General features: G+C 40.2%; 1 long non-coding RNA gene across 2 annotated transcripts in view; it reads left to right on the forward strand.

The window, feature by feature from the left end:
- Nucleotides 1–14,731, forward strand: part of LOC110124390 (uncharacterized) — a 40,512-nt gene that overhangs the window by 11,869 nt on the left and 13,912 nt on the right. The gene's annotated exons all lie outside the window — the stretch shown is intronic.

Raw genomic sequence — 14,731 nt, forward strand, 5'->3', positions numbered from 1 at the left:
TCCAGAACCACACCCTCTAGAAAGTCGGTGACTTCTCCGTCTCTGGGAGGGAGAAGATGATGGCAGAAATCTAGGCGAGTGGGTCCATCAGCCACAGTGCAATGACAACAGAAAAGATGTCTAACTCCTCTGGAGGCATCTATGCTGAATACCATGAGGACACCCATTTCCGTGTCCAGGTGGGATGTCAGCGATGGAAGAGAGTAGTGAATTGTCCAGAATTTACAGAGTGAACCATGGGGTGAGAGAGGCTGTATGAGGATAGTGACCAGCATCTACAAAGATGGAAAGAGTACTGATTACAACCTTGCTATCCAGGAGAACTGCACATTTGGGGACCCTGTCACTTAAGGCAGATGGCTCCAGAAGAACACTTCTTAAAGAAATGATCTCATGAGCCATAACCAGAGGGGATTCCATCATCATGGGCACTGGGTTGGTACTACCATGGTTTGAAAGAATGGGAGTTAATGTTCAAGTATCTGATGGCTGGTAACCGCCCTGAGTACAGAGGAGGGACAGCTGTCTCAATGCCAGCATGGGCTGAAGGAGCGTTCCTGGGGGAGAGTCTGACTGCGGATGACTTGGCACCCACACAGGATGACTTCCTGCCACAGTGATGCCTGTAAACCATCTACCTGGAGAAGAGTGATCGCCAGACAGTGAATGATGTGACCTACGTTTTATTCAGTAAATGATTCGGCAACTGTGGTCTGCGATGAATTTAAGAGGCAAAACAGTTCAGACTCATCACCAATTTGCCACCTTGAAATCAATGGTAGGGTGGAGGGAGGGGAGATGGCAATTTCAAGTTGCCTAAGGAATGAATAAAATACACAGGTCACACCAGAAAGAGGGAAAGGAGGGAGGGGGGCAGAAAGAAAGAGAGGAAGGAAGCAAGGGAGGGAGGCCCCAGGACTGGAGACACCGGCATGATTAGACACAATGCTGCCCTCCTGTAGCTGTGATCTGTCTGGGATTATGTGTTTTACATGCCAGCCTATTGTAGGTTTCCAAGATTGGACAAGGTGCAAATACACTTTCAGAAGCACGTGCTAATATGTGTGGAAATGATAACTGAAAAGTCTGTTTCCTTTCCTTACTTTAGTAGTATTTCTCACACTTCAAAAAACCTTTGTATTATGCGTCTTCCAGGCCAGGTTTCTTCAATACCTGCCTGACTTCTCTGCTGCTGAGCCCTGCTCTACCATACATTTGCCTCCCTAGAAGCTAATTATAAGCCTGTATTTTAATGCCTACTTACAAGGAAAGCTTGTGTCAAAAGCAGCACACACACACACACACACACACATATATAAATTGCAAAGAGCACAATTCCAGAACAGTGATGGAGCAATGCCCTTGGATATGTTCACCAAGGAATGATTCAGGGAAGTTGAAATAGTTCTGTTCAGGTTAGTGCTGGCCAAGTCCTGATGTTTAATCAGTGTTTATTGACAATAATCATCATGATAGTGATGAAATGACCCAGTAAAGTTTATTTGGGGCACTTTCTAGCTATAAAAAGGGGAAGATGAACTTCTGTGCTTGTTAAGATCAGAGCTTAGGTTACTGCAGCATTGAAGGTAAGTTCATGCTTTTGTAGGTCCACAGAGTTTTTCACTAGTCCTTCTCAATCTTGAGAAATAATGTTTCTGTTGTAATAGTAGCTTAGAATATTTGAGTGTTAGGTCTTAAGTTTTGGACTTTTAATCACAGGCTTTCTAGCTAATGTTACAATCTCTTTTCAGCCTTTGGTCTCTTGAGCCAGTTATGAAAAGCTGAGATGCTATTATCACTTTCTCTTTTGTACTGAAATGTTATGAGGTGTAAGGGGGGAAAAAGTATAAATAGGAATAGTTTAAGTATGTGTTTACATCTTGGATTTTTGAAGAGGAAACTCACATCTCCCAAACTGTCTTTCATCATCTATTTAAGGTCTAGAGCACTATTGAAGTTCGCCTCCCCTTAAAACCAAACAAACAAAAATTTTTTTCAGAGCTTCCATGAACTTCTGTGTTTATAGATGGAAATATCTATGGGACTATACACTTTCAAGCCTTATTGTAGGACCCTAGTTTTAGTGGGATCATGTAAAACCTTGTATTGTTGAAAACCTAACCTTTATTGTCTTCCATCTTGAAACAGCATTGAGTATTTTATCAAACTGATAGCAAGGAAGTGTTTTACCTGCTTGACTTTTTCTTAATATTTCATTTGAGTTTCAGTGCACTGTGTCTACACCCTGCTGGGTGTGGAGGCCGTGACTCACCTAGAGAGAGGATGTAGTTCTCTGGGCACATCCAGGGTGTTGCAGGATGACTGAGGCACTTCTCACTTGGGCTTGATGCCATTTTGTTCCTTCCCTGGTTCTCACTTGGATATTTACTTGGCTACTTGCTCCCAAGGAGAACCAGTCCGTTGAGTATTCAAATATTAATTCCTCTTTCTACACAAGTGGCTGAGCAAGTTTTTACTGGAAGCGTAGACTAGTGCCTGAGGAAAGATGGGGGTGGGGAGAAGAGAGATTGCGGTTAAAAGGCAAAGGGGACCTGCAGAAAATAGCTTTCCTGTCTAATTACAAGGTTTTTTTTTTTTTTTTTAATTACAAGTTTTAGGATGCTTTCCCATTGTCCAGGATCTGTGTGCACAGGACTAAGAAAACGTTTTCGTGAGAATAACCTCACATTGATCAGTTCATGCCAAGGAGCTCCCTATCCTGATGCAGCACCACCGCTTGGTCCATTAGCGCTCAGGGAGGGACCTGATGCCTGGTCAGCTGAGTCCTGTGAGTTGCATTTTGTACACAGCACCTTCTCCTTTCACCCTCTCTCAGACTAAGCAGTTGCCCAGAATGCTAGTGGCTGCAGGCCAGGTGTAACTGCGGGGAGAAGCTATCTGGATAGAAGCAGGTGCAGTCAGGCAAAGGGCAAACCTGTATACCAGGCAACCTTTCCTCCCGAGGGTGTCAATGCTCTGCTCATTCTCAGAGGCTCGCTCACCCCTTTGTTCTCTTCTTTCCCTCCTGTGGGCACTTCCAGAGATGAATAGCTTGGGTACATTTCTTATCCAAAGGCTTTTCTTTCTATTTTAAAATATAATATGACTAGTTGATCAAGAGTTGTATCTAAGAGTGGTCAGACTGGTATTTGGGGTAGTCAGGCCCAAACCCAACTCTTTATCAGAAACATGGGAGCAGGGGAGAGGGAGAAGTTGGTTAAAGAGTATACACTCCAAAACAACAAGTACCTATTGTATATCACAAGGAATTGTATTTAATATCCTTTGACAAACCATAATGGAAAAGAATATGAAAAAGAATACAGACGTGTTTAACTGAATTACTTTGAGGTACAGCAGACATTAACACAACATTGTAAATCAATCATGGAAGTGAAAGTGTGAGCCTCTCAGTAGGGTCTGACTCTATGACCCCATGGACAGGCTTCTCTGTCCAGGCTTTTCTCTAGGCAAGAATACTGGAGTAGGGTAGCCATTCCCTTCCCTAGGAGACCTTCCCGACCCACGGCTAAAACTGAAGTCTCTGACACTGCAGCCGGATTCTTTACCATTTGAGCCACCAGGAGATCATACTTCAGTAAAATAAATTAGGGGAAAAAACCATTCCAGGATATCTTTACTGATGCATCCCACCAAAAATTTAAAGAAGCCTTTAAATACCAACCACTCTTTCTCACAATCTTCCTAAATCGAACAAAAGGGAATACTTTTTTAACTCATTCTATGAGACCAGCATTATCCTGATACCAAAGCCAGAAAAAGACACTACAAGCAAAGAAAACTATATACCAGGGTCCAATAAGAATATAGCTTTTTAAAAAAAATATTAGCAAACCAAATCCAGCAACATATTAAAAGGATTATGTACCATGACCAAATGGAATTTATTCATGAAATGCAAGGAGAGTTCAATATTTAAAAATCAATCTCTGCAATATACTACATTAATGCAATGAAGAAAAAAAATCTCACAGGATCATTTCAATTAATGCAGAAAACTATTTGACAAATTTAACAATCAATGACAAAAATACTCAATAAACTAGAAACAGAGGGAAACTTCCTCAGTATTAAAAAGGCCATATATTAAAAATCCTCAGCAAATATCATACTCAAATGGTGAAAGACTGAGAGCTTTTCTCTTAAGATTAGGAACAAAAGAAAGATGTCTGCTTCTAGTTAACATAATATTGGAAGTTCTAGCCAGAAATATTAGGCAATAGAAAGAATGAAAAGGTATCTAAATTGGAAAGAAAAGAATAAAATTATCTCTGTTCAGAGAGATGAATGATTACACACACACACAAAACAGCTAGTGTGAATAATATTTAGCAGTTGCAGGATACAAAATAAAATACAAAAGAATCAGTTACATTTCTATATACTAGCAATGAAAAGTCTGAAATGGAAATTAAGAAAGTTATTCCATTTATTAGGATGTCAAAAAGATAGTATTCAGGAATAAAAATAATTTTTTTTTTTGGTGACACTGTGCAGCATATGGGATCTTAGTTCCCCACCAAGGAACAAACCTGTGACCTCTATGGTGGAAGCATAGTCTTAACCACTGGACTACCAAGGAAGTCTCAGGAATAAATTTTTAATCAATGAGGTTAAAGACTTGAACACTGAAAATTACAAAACATTGATGAAGGAAGTTAAAGAACACAAATAAATGGAAAGACATCATGTGTTCATGGACTGGAAGACTTGTTAAGATGAAGTGTGTGCTAGTCACTCGGTTATGTGTGACTCTTAGTGACCCCATAAACTGTAGTAAATAGCCCACCAGACTCCTCAGTCCATGGAATTCTCCAGGCAAGAATAGTGGAGTGAATAGCCATTCCCTTCTCCAGGAGAGCTTCCTGATCCAGGGATCAAACTCAGTCTCTTGCATTGCAGGTAGATTCTTTACCATCTGAGCCATCAAGGAAGCCCATTAAGATGAAAATATTACAGAAATTGCTCTACACTTTCAATGTAATCTCTTTCAAAATCCCAACAGCATTTTTTTCAGAATAGAAAAATCTATTCTAAAATTCATATGGAATATCAAAGGACTTGGAATAATCAAAACAATATTTCAAGAGAGGAACAAAGAACAGAATTGGAGGTCTCATATTTCTTGATTTCAAAACTTACCACAAAGCTACAGTAATCAAAGCAGCGTGGTATTGGCATAAGGACAGACATATAGACCAATGGTACAAAATAGAATCCTAGAAACAAACCCTTGTATATATGATCAAATGATTTTTGACAAGGGTGTCAAGACCATGCAATAGGGAATGGACAATCTTTTCAACAAATGGTACTGTGAAAACTGGGTATCCACATGTAGAAGAATGAAATTGGACACTTTCTTTATACTATTTTTAAAAAATCAGCTTTGTTTAGGAACAAAGACCTAAACTTAAGAGATAAACTATAAAACTCTTAAAAGAAAACACAGGAGAAAAGCTTCATAACACTGGACTTGATAATGATTTCTTGGCTGTGACACCAAAAGCACAGGCAAGAAAAGAAAAAATAGACTGGGCTTCAACAAAATAAAAACCTTGGTGCATCAAAAGACACTCTGAAGAGAGTAAAAAGACAACCCACACAATGGGGAAAATATTTGCAATTATGATAAGGAGTTAATATTCAGAACATATTAAAACTCCTATAACTCAGAAACAAAAAAATAGAACCAAACTTAATTTTAAAATGGACAAAGGACTTGAATATGATATGTCTCCAAAGAAGATATACATATGGTCAATAAGCACACAAAAAGATGTTCAGCAACATTAGTCGCGTTGTTATTGTTCTGTTGTTAAGTGGTGTCCAACTCTTTTGCGACCCTATGGAAAGGTAGGCTGCCAGGCTCCTTCTGTCAGTGGGATTTCCTAGGCAAGAATACCGGAGTAGGTTGCCATTTCCTTCTCCAGAGGATTTTCCCGACCCAGAGATCAAACCCACAATTCCTGCACTGGCAGGCAGGTTCTTTACCATTGAGCCACCAGGGAAGCCCCTATTAATCATGAGGAAAATGCAAATCAAAACTACAAAGAGATATCACTCTACACTCCTTAGGGCGGCTTTTACCAAAACCAAAACCAAACAAAACGAAAAACAAAAAGAAGCAAACAAGAACAATGAAAAAACAAACAGAAAATAGTAAGTGTTGACATAGTTGTAGAGAAATTGGAACTGTTAATACATTGCTGATGGGAATGTGAAATGGTGCAGCTGTTGTGGAAACCAGTTTGATGGTTGCTCAAAATGGTAAACATAGCATTACTTGTATTCAGCAATTCCACTCCTTGGTATATACTCAAAACAACTGAAAGCAGGCAACGAAATAGAAACTCGTACACCAATGTCTGCAGCAGCATTATTCACAACAGCTGAAAAGTAGAGACAACCCAACTGTTTACCATGAGACGAATGGTTAAAGGAAATGTACCTTATACATATAATGCATATTTAGCCATAAAAAGGAATGAAATTTGAGTACATGTTATAATAAATGAAACTTGAAAACATTATGCTAAGTAAAATAACAAGAGGACAAACATCATATGATTCAATATATATATGTGGTACCTGGAAAGTAGAATAGAGATTGCCTGGAGCTCAGGGGGAGGGAGAAATGGGGAGTTATTTTTAAACTATTACTGAGTTTCTGTTTGGGATGATAAAAATGTTTTGGGAAATGAACAATGGTGATGATGGCACAACATTGCAAATGCATTAAAGCCACTAAATTGTACATATGTCTGCTTAGTCGAGCTTAGTCCCTCAGTTGTGTCTGACTCTTGTGACCCCCCACCACCCCCGCCATGGACTGTAGCCCACCACGCTCCTCTGTACCTGGGATTCTCCAGGCATGAATACTGGAGTGGGTTGCCACACCCTCCTCCAAGGGGTCTTTCCAGCCCAGGGATTGAACCCAGGCCTCCTGCATTGCAGGTGGATTCTTAACTGTCTTAGCCACCAGGGAAACCCAAATTGTACATTTAAAAAAAAACAACCAACACCATTTATTTTTTAATTGTACATATAAAAATGGTTAAAATGGTAACTTTTATATTATAAATATTTTACCATAGTTAAAAACAGTTAAAAAAAATACACATACCAGGGCTCCATTCTTAAAGAACTGAGAGGCAGATGCTGTAAATAGGGGATGGGTACTTGGAATCTGTCATTTTTTTTTTTTTTTTAATGCCTTCCTGTCTTTATTGGGCATACACAGGTTTGGGAATTTAGGATTTAATCTCTATCAACTCTTTCCAAGGGGACTGATGCCAGCCTGTGAGGAAATGTTTAACAGTCTATGAGAAAAACGTGCCTTTCATAAGATCTTAGTGTATTAAAGCACTGCTTTTAAAATCTGAGATTGTCATTTTCACATTGTTTTGGTATTGAGGTGCCTACTCATTTATGGTGGTGAGAGTCAGGTTGTTTTTGAAACTGTCTGTACTTGGTAAAATGAAAATCAGCAATCCTTTGTTGTGCTACTCCAAAACTGTGAAATTTTAATGGCTTATTAAATTCCAAAGGCTGGAAAAGTTTGCTCCAGATGCTAACCATTTGAAAATATGGTAGCATAGACTGCTCCTGCTATTTATTTGTACAATAAGAAACTGGAAGGATGTATGCATTTTTTGTTGTTCCTAGGATCCTTGAGCAAAAAAAAAAAAAAGGCAGAGCTGCAGTCGACAGTATTAAGATGTTATTTCTCTTGCTGCCAGTTGCAGTGTTCTTCCTCCGTAAGTAGAGGCGGGGCCAGGAGGACAGAGAATAGTATAACTCCTCCGGGAGAAGAACTGCCTTCTGGGCAGGGCCTTGAAAGCCCTTCGCCTCTCTGAGTTTGGGGGCTGAGGAAGGGCAGAGGCCAGGGAACAGCCACTGCTAAGGGATGCCTTTGCATTCCAAAGGACTGCTTCTGTCCAGGGAGTGTAGAGTCTGTGGGAGCCACACCCACCCCGCCCTTTAGGCAGTTTAGTTAATTATTGAAAAGTGCTTCGGAGGCACAAAGGGCTGGACAGACTCCATGTGCCCTTGCTCGGGCCTGTGTGGGAGCTGGCATTTGTGAGACACTGAGGCTCCTCTGGGAGGCTGTGGAACAAGAAACACTTCTTTCCTATTGCGGTTCAGTCTTAGGATTTGTCCGGGAAACAGAGACGGTCCAGGGACTGCATTCTATCTATCTCCAGAGAGAAGTTAAGGTGCTTTTTTTTTTTTTTTCAGGGGGGGTAGGATTTGTAAGATACTTAGATCAATGAGCCACATCAGATTTTAGTTTTGTTTTCTATTTTTAAATTTTATTTGAAAAGTTTACATTTAGGGTCATTTATGTATAAATGAGATCATATAATATGTTCCTGTTCTGTGACTTAACTTTTTTAAAACTTAACAATGTTTGCTGGAGTTCTTTTTGTGTTAGTAAATAAAAGCTTCCCTCATTTTCTTTAAAGGCTACATTCTTGCCAAATTACGGACACATAGGTGGTTTGCCATTTTTCAGCATCAAACAAACAATACTACTGCAAGCTTTCTTGTTCACAAATTTGTGTGCTTATGCATCACTATTTCTGAAGGATATATTCCTGAAGTAGGATTTCTGCATCAAAAGGCATGTACATTTGAATTTTGGGTAAATAATGCCAAAGCTTCTCCCTGAAAATTTTGTTCTAATTTACAAAGACACCAAAATACTTGTGAACATTGAACATTATAAATTAAAAAAAAAATTGCCAGCATCATATGCAGAAAAAGCTGCATCATTTAAAATTGCATCTTTTCATTGTGCATCTTTTCATATGCCTATTGACCATTTGGATTTTTGGTAACATTTTCTCGAAGTATAAAAATACAGAAGAGTATACCAGTCAGAAAAGTATAAAAGTATACAGAAAAGTATACTACTGAAAGAATTAACAGAATTCTTATACCCACCATTCAGATCAAGAAATAGAATATTATCAGAACTTTTCCCACCTCCCCCAAAGTAATCACTATTCTGTAATATAACTTGCATAGATTAGGTGTGCCTGGTTTTAAACTTCATAAAATGGAATCATACAGCATGCACTCATGTCTAGCTTCCTTCATTCAACATTATGAGTCATTCGTGTACTTGCTTGTAGCTGTAATATATTCATTTACATTGCTTATTATATTCCATTATGTGAATATACCACAATTTATTTACTGATGGATATTTGGGTTCTTTCCAACTTTCAATTACTAGCAAATAATGATGCTATGGATGTCTTTGTGCATGTCTTTCAGAATACATGTGCATACACTTTTGCTGGGTATATTATCTAGGAATGAAATTTTGGGGCCATGAGTAATATCAACCTGGCAAATTATATTTGTGAATTTTCTATAACTTTTCCTTGTACATTAGTTATTGGGTGGTTTGTATGTATTCTATTTATTCTGGATTTTTTTCTGTGTTATAGCTCTTATAAATATTTTCTCCTGGTCTTTATTTATATTGACTTTTACTTCACAGAGTTTAAAATTTTTTATGCAAAATTATAAATCTTTTTCTTTATGGTTTCTGAGCTTTATATTTTGTTTAGAAAGTCTTTCCCTATCTCAAGATTATAAAATATTCTGTTTCCTTTGAATACTCATTTTGATTTTTATATTAGGATTTTTAATCAGTCTGAAATTTTTGATGGTGAGAGACAGAGGCTAATTCATGCCCAACACTCAGGGCATGAATTAAATGACACCATTTGCTCTCTGGATTTTTAGATATTTATTAAAAAAAAATTCCAAGATAAGTGATGACACCAACAAGCTAAGAAACTGTCAAAAAAATTTTTTTTAATTCTTTTTTTTACCTTCTAATAGTTTCCCCAAACATAAGCCTCAGATCTTAAATGGGCAAAAGTTCTGTATTAGTGGTTGCTACCACAAATGCCATGTGTGTAAATGGTCAGTGACAATTCACTTACTGTGTGTTTATGGAACTTTAAAGTGCAGTTCTCGTGGATTTTTGTGTCTGATAAGGAGAAAGACTCCATCCTAGAGTCTTCAGGAAGACAGACGGCACACTGGATCTGGGCCAGGAGACCCACAGCTTCTTCTTTCCTCCTAAGGGCCCAGCTCCCCTCCATCTGAGCAGACGTCCCCAGATAGGCTGTGTGAGCTGAACCCATCCTCAGTATAGAAAGGGGTCCAGTTAAAGTTTTATCCAGTCCCCAGGGTCAGCTTTTGTTTATAGACATGACTTCCTCCAGCAAGTCTGCTGACCTAAGGGAAACGATTTTCTTGCCCACCTGCAGGATGGGTGTAGGGCCACATATGGAGAAGCATGTGAGGACTCAGTTTGTTCTCCCAGTTTGTCTGAGATGGAGCACTGGCTTGTGCCTGTTAACTAGCAGTGCTCAGTGTGGAGCTGTTGGTTATTCACAGACTTTCCACTGGCTCACAGTGTGAGCTGGTTTTATTCTGTTCGCCCCTCCTCTTTAAAACCTTTTTCCTCACACGTTTTGGAGAGGGCTGGTTACCTGTGGTTTAGTTAATAAGTTACATGACTGGAGCTTGAGCTGAAATGAGAAGAAACATCCCCCTAGCTTGACAAAGAGCTTGGTTTCTGGCTGGTGAACCGCACATTCCCTGGTGAACTGTCTGAGCTGGTTCACTTGGAAATTGCTCTGCTGACCAAGCTCCAAAAATATAATCAAAGTGGGTTGAAATCACTCATTTTGTCACTTTCATTCTTAGTCTCACAATTTAAGGATTTGGCTGGTGACTGTCCTGAAAGCATGGGATTTTCTATTTGTGACAATGGCATTGTGTGTGCGTGCACATATTCAGTGTACCAGGCTTGTCTGTACAGGCATGTTTTCAGCTGAACTATTTATACCCAAAGGCATGCAGTGATTAAAGATCACAGCATATGGCAGCTTTTCTTTGATTTCCAGAACTGCCTATCTGAATTTGTAGGTTAGTGTCTTTGGAGAAAAGCAATGTGCATCCAACTGATCCCCTAGGTAGAGGACCTTGCCTCAGAAATATCCCAGGATAATTTACTTAGAAGAAACCAATATGCCTTTTTTTTTTTTTTTTTTTTTTGAGGAACAGGTGTATTTGACCACACATTGGGGAAGTGAAGACCTGAGCTTTGAGGAAGTCAAGTGTGAGGCCTCAGAGTGTTTATTTATATCAGAGTGATGTGTATTGAAAGTCAAAGACTTTCATTCCCCCAACATCACAGAACCAATTTAGAGAAGAGGAAAGGTGTGAGCTTTGCCTTGTTAAATATCTGTTGCACTGAGAAGAGTTCTGGTGTGGGTCAGACTTCTCATGATCCACACACAGGCTCTACTGTAGACAGAAGGGCACTCACATGCTCTTGCTTCAGTCTTTGTGGATAAAGTGGCTCACTTCCCATTGGTTGATAGATGTGTGACTTGATTCTTGCTTCTTTTCCCAAGATGCTCCTCCCCCAACCCCACCATGTGAGCAGCCTGGTGTGCATGTTTGGGGTAGAAGGGGAGGAAAAACCTTACATTTTCTCTCAGCTCAAAATAAGAACACTGAACTCTAACAACAACCCCAAACTATACATTAGAAACTCTTGCGTTTGCTGTTAGAACAAATGAAGCCTCATGTGACTAGTTTCCACTTTTATGTCTCTTGAATTGTAAAGTTCCCCTGCTCCAGGCTCTTTTGGTTATGGGAAATGAGTGTGTTTTCAGACCAACATGTCAGAATTATGAGGAAGAAACTTGGCTGTGGAACAAACTATATGATATGCTTGACAAGAACTGAGTAAAAATACGTCTCAGCTTTTCTGAGGCAGTCTTCCATTTTTGGTTCAGAAATAGGACCCAGTAGCCACAGAAAGGGAAGCACCTTTGTGGCCGCCATTAGGGTCACATAGTCTTTGAGTAAGGAACCAACAGAGGATATTTCTGCACAGAAAGATGGGGTGTCTTTAGGAGGAGAACTTAGTCCTGTTTCTACCAGGGGTAGGTGGAAACTGAAAAGAGAGAATTTGTGATTATTTGCTCCAAATGAGAAGACCAAGGTGCAGAGTCCCCAGAAGGATGGAGCAGTGAGGAAATGTGAGGTGGCGGGAAATCACGAGCCTGTTTACATCAACGTTTAGCTCCTTCTGGGCTCGCCTAGTCCTAGTGCTTTGGAGTTTGCCTTTTACGAGGGTAAACATCGTTTAAGAGTGAGCAAATATTAGTTCACATAATTAAAACCTGTTGAGTTGAACAGGAAATGTTCAAGGGAAATCTGCAGGTGTCTGCAAGCAAGGGTGACTCTGGAAGGATCTCCGTTTGTCGGCGCCTTTTCTCCCAAGGGGAGTGTCCCTGGAAGGAAGCCACCAAGGACAGGAGAGGAAACAGACAGCTTGTAAAAAAACTGGAGCAGCGTGGAAAGGTTCTGAACTGATTAATAAGCCGCTAGCCCTGGGGAGGGTGTAAAAGGCATCTGGGATATTTGCATTTTTGTTTATTGAAGGGAGGAAGGCATCTCCCAACTCTGTCTTTCTCCCTAATTCATTCAGGACATGATAGTTCCAAGACTGCTGCCATCTCAAGGCTTGAATCTGTTTTCAGCTTCTCTCCAGGTTTCATCACACATGTATATTAAAAAAAAAAAAAAAGGACGGTTCCAATATGACTTTAAAAAGAAAAGCCAGCCTGACTTCTAAATCCAATTTTGCCCTGTATATGTGGTTTCCTCCTGGAGGGGGCCATGTGATCTCTCCCCTTCTCACCATCCTGCATTCTCTGCATTCCAAAGCCTGGTCACTGCCAGATAGAAACCCTTATCCTCAGGCTCTCCGTAGTGAATGAGAGGGGGGCCTTGTTCAGCTCAAGGGTGGAGACAAATGGGTGTGTAACTCACCATAATCCATGGCAAGAAATGATACATGTCATGAGAGGAAAATAAAGTGCTGATGGAAAATTAATCTCATTAGAGAGATATGTTTGTGGTGGCATTTGAAATGAGCCTGAAAAAAGGAGTAGGATTTTGACAGATGGCAAAGAGTATCACTGGTATTATTATAGTGTTAACTTTCAATAAAATCAAATGAATCTGAATCTGTCCAGAACTCTATAAACTTTTGTGAGGCTGGGCCTGGGCACACTGCTCTGCTGGTGGTAGTACCCTAATTATGCTCTGGAGGATCATCTCCCAATCTCAGCCCACCTCCTGGCTCCAGGTTCAGGCATGTGACCCAGACTAACCAATAAGAGACCCACATTCCCTTAACACAGTGATTGATTCGGTTGTAAGCATGTGACCCAGGCTGAGCCAATCCTGAAGCTTTTTCTGGAACCACTGGGTAAAAGGCATCCTCCTTCTGCTGGGATTGCTGAGGTGTGGTGGGTTGATACGCAGGAGCCCCAGGTGGCCAGTCTTGTTACCACAGAGATAGAACCCGAGAGACAGAGAGATTCCTGAGCACTTGGAGCCAGCTGTGTCTGAAATTCTACTTTGGACTTTTTGGTCAGGGCAATAAATTCACTTTTTAATAAGGCATTTTGTGTTTTTCTCTTACAAACAAAAATGTCCTAACCTATACAGAAATGTTTAGTCTGCTTTAACAAACAAAAAAACCCCAGTGGGGCAAGGGTGGTTACAGATTCACAGAGCAGTTTCCTAGCAAAAAAAATCTTCCTACTGCTAACATTTCCAGGTGCCAGGGACTAAGAATTTGGAGACTTTCTCCTTAACCCCCCTGGTCTGAGGCTGCGCACCAGTCTAAGTGACTCCTGTGTGCTAGATAGTTTTCAATGAATCAGAAATGAAATATGCAGCACAAGAGCCACAAACCATTGAAAACAGCTCGTTTGCCTTTTGTCTCTCCCAAGCTTTGTTTTTTCTGGGTCACACTTTGTTAAGTGAAGAGTCGTAGTGATAATTCTGTTTGGATTTATTAACAGTTGAATAGACCTTTGAGAAAAGATTTGTTAATCATCAGAAGCAAATGCACTGCAGAAGCATTGTAGACAGAGAGTGGGATGGTTGCCTTGAGCCAACTAATTCTCTGCCCCTTCAGGGAAAACTCTTGGATGTTTGAATTAAGTGCTACATCTGGAAATACAGAAAGAGAATTGCCTTTATTGAATGCATAGTTTGTCCTTGGTACAAAGAACAGTATTTTGCCTGCATTCTCTCTCAATTTCATCAGCTCTACTAGGTAGGTCTTAGTCCTGTTTTACAGGTAGGGAATGATACAGACATTGCCAGTTGCTACCCTAAATCCATCCTCTTTTTGTTCCTTACAGATAACCCGAAGCAGTTACTGCTTCTAGTCCAACATTTACACTCCATGGGTGATTGCTGTCAACATTAATCATTTTGCAAACATTTTATCATATCTCTCCTGCAGCTATGAACGGCCATGTGATATGGTTCTGGCCAGTGAGACTTAAGTAGAAGTCTTCTGGGGATTTCTGGGAAAGTGTGGCTGTCCTTATATGGACATTGTCCCTTCCTCCTGTTCTTTCCTTCACCCTACTTGGAACACGGGATGTGCGGCTGGTGGTGGAGCAGCCATATTGTGACCTTGAGGCAACCATAAGGAGGACAGCCATATCCTGAGGGTGGTGAAGCAGGAATACAGCAGAAAACTGGGGTATTTTGACATTGTGAAGCTACTATTTCTGCCCCCAAAGGCCTACTTTCAGTCTTGGTGCATGAAAAAATAAACCATTGTTTCATTAACCCA

This window comes from Odocoileus virginianus, chromosome 6, assembly GCF_023699985.2.
Source record: "Odocoileus virginianus isolate 20LAN1187 ecotype Illinois chromosome 6, Ovbor_1.2, whole genome shotgun sequence".
Lineage (NCBI taxonomy): Eukaryota > Metazoa > Chordata > Mammalia > Artiodactyla > Cervidae > Odocoileus > Odocoileus virginianus.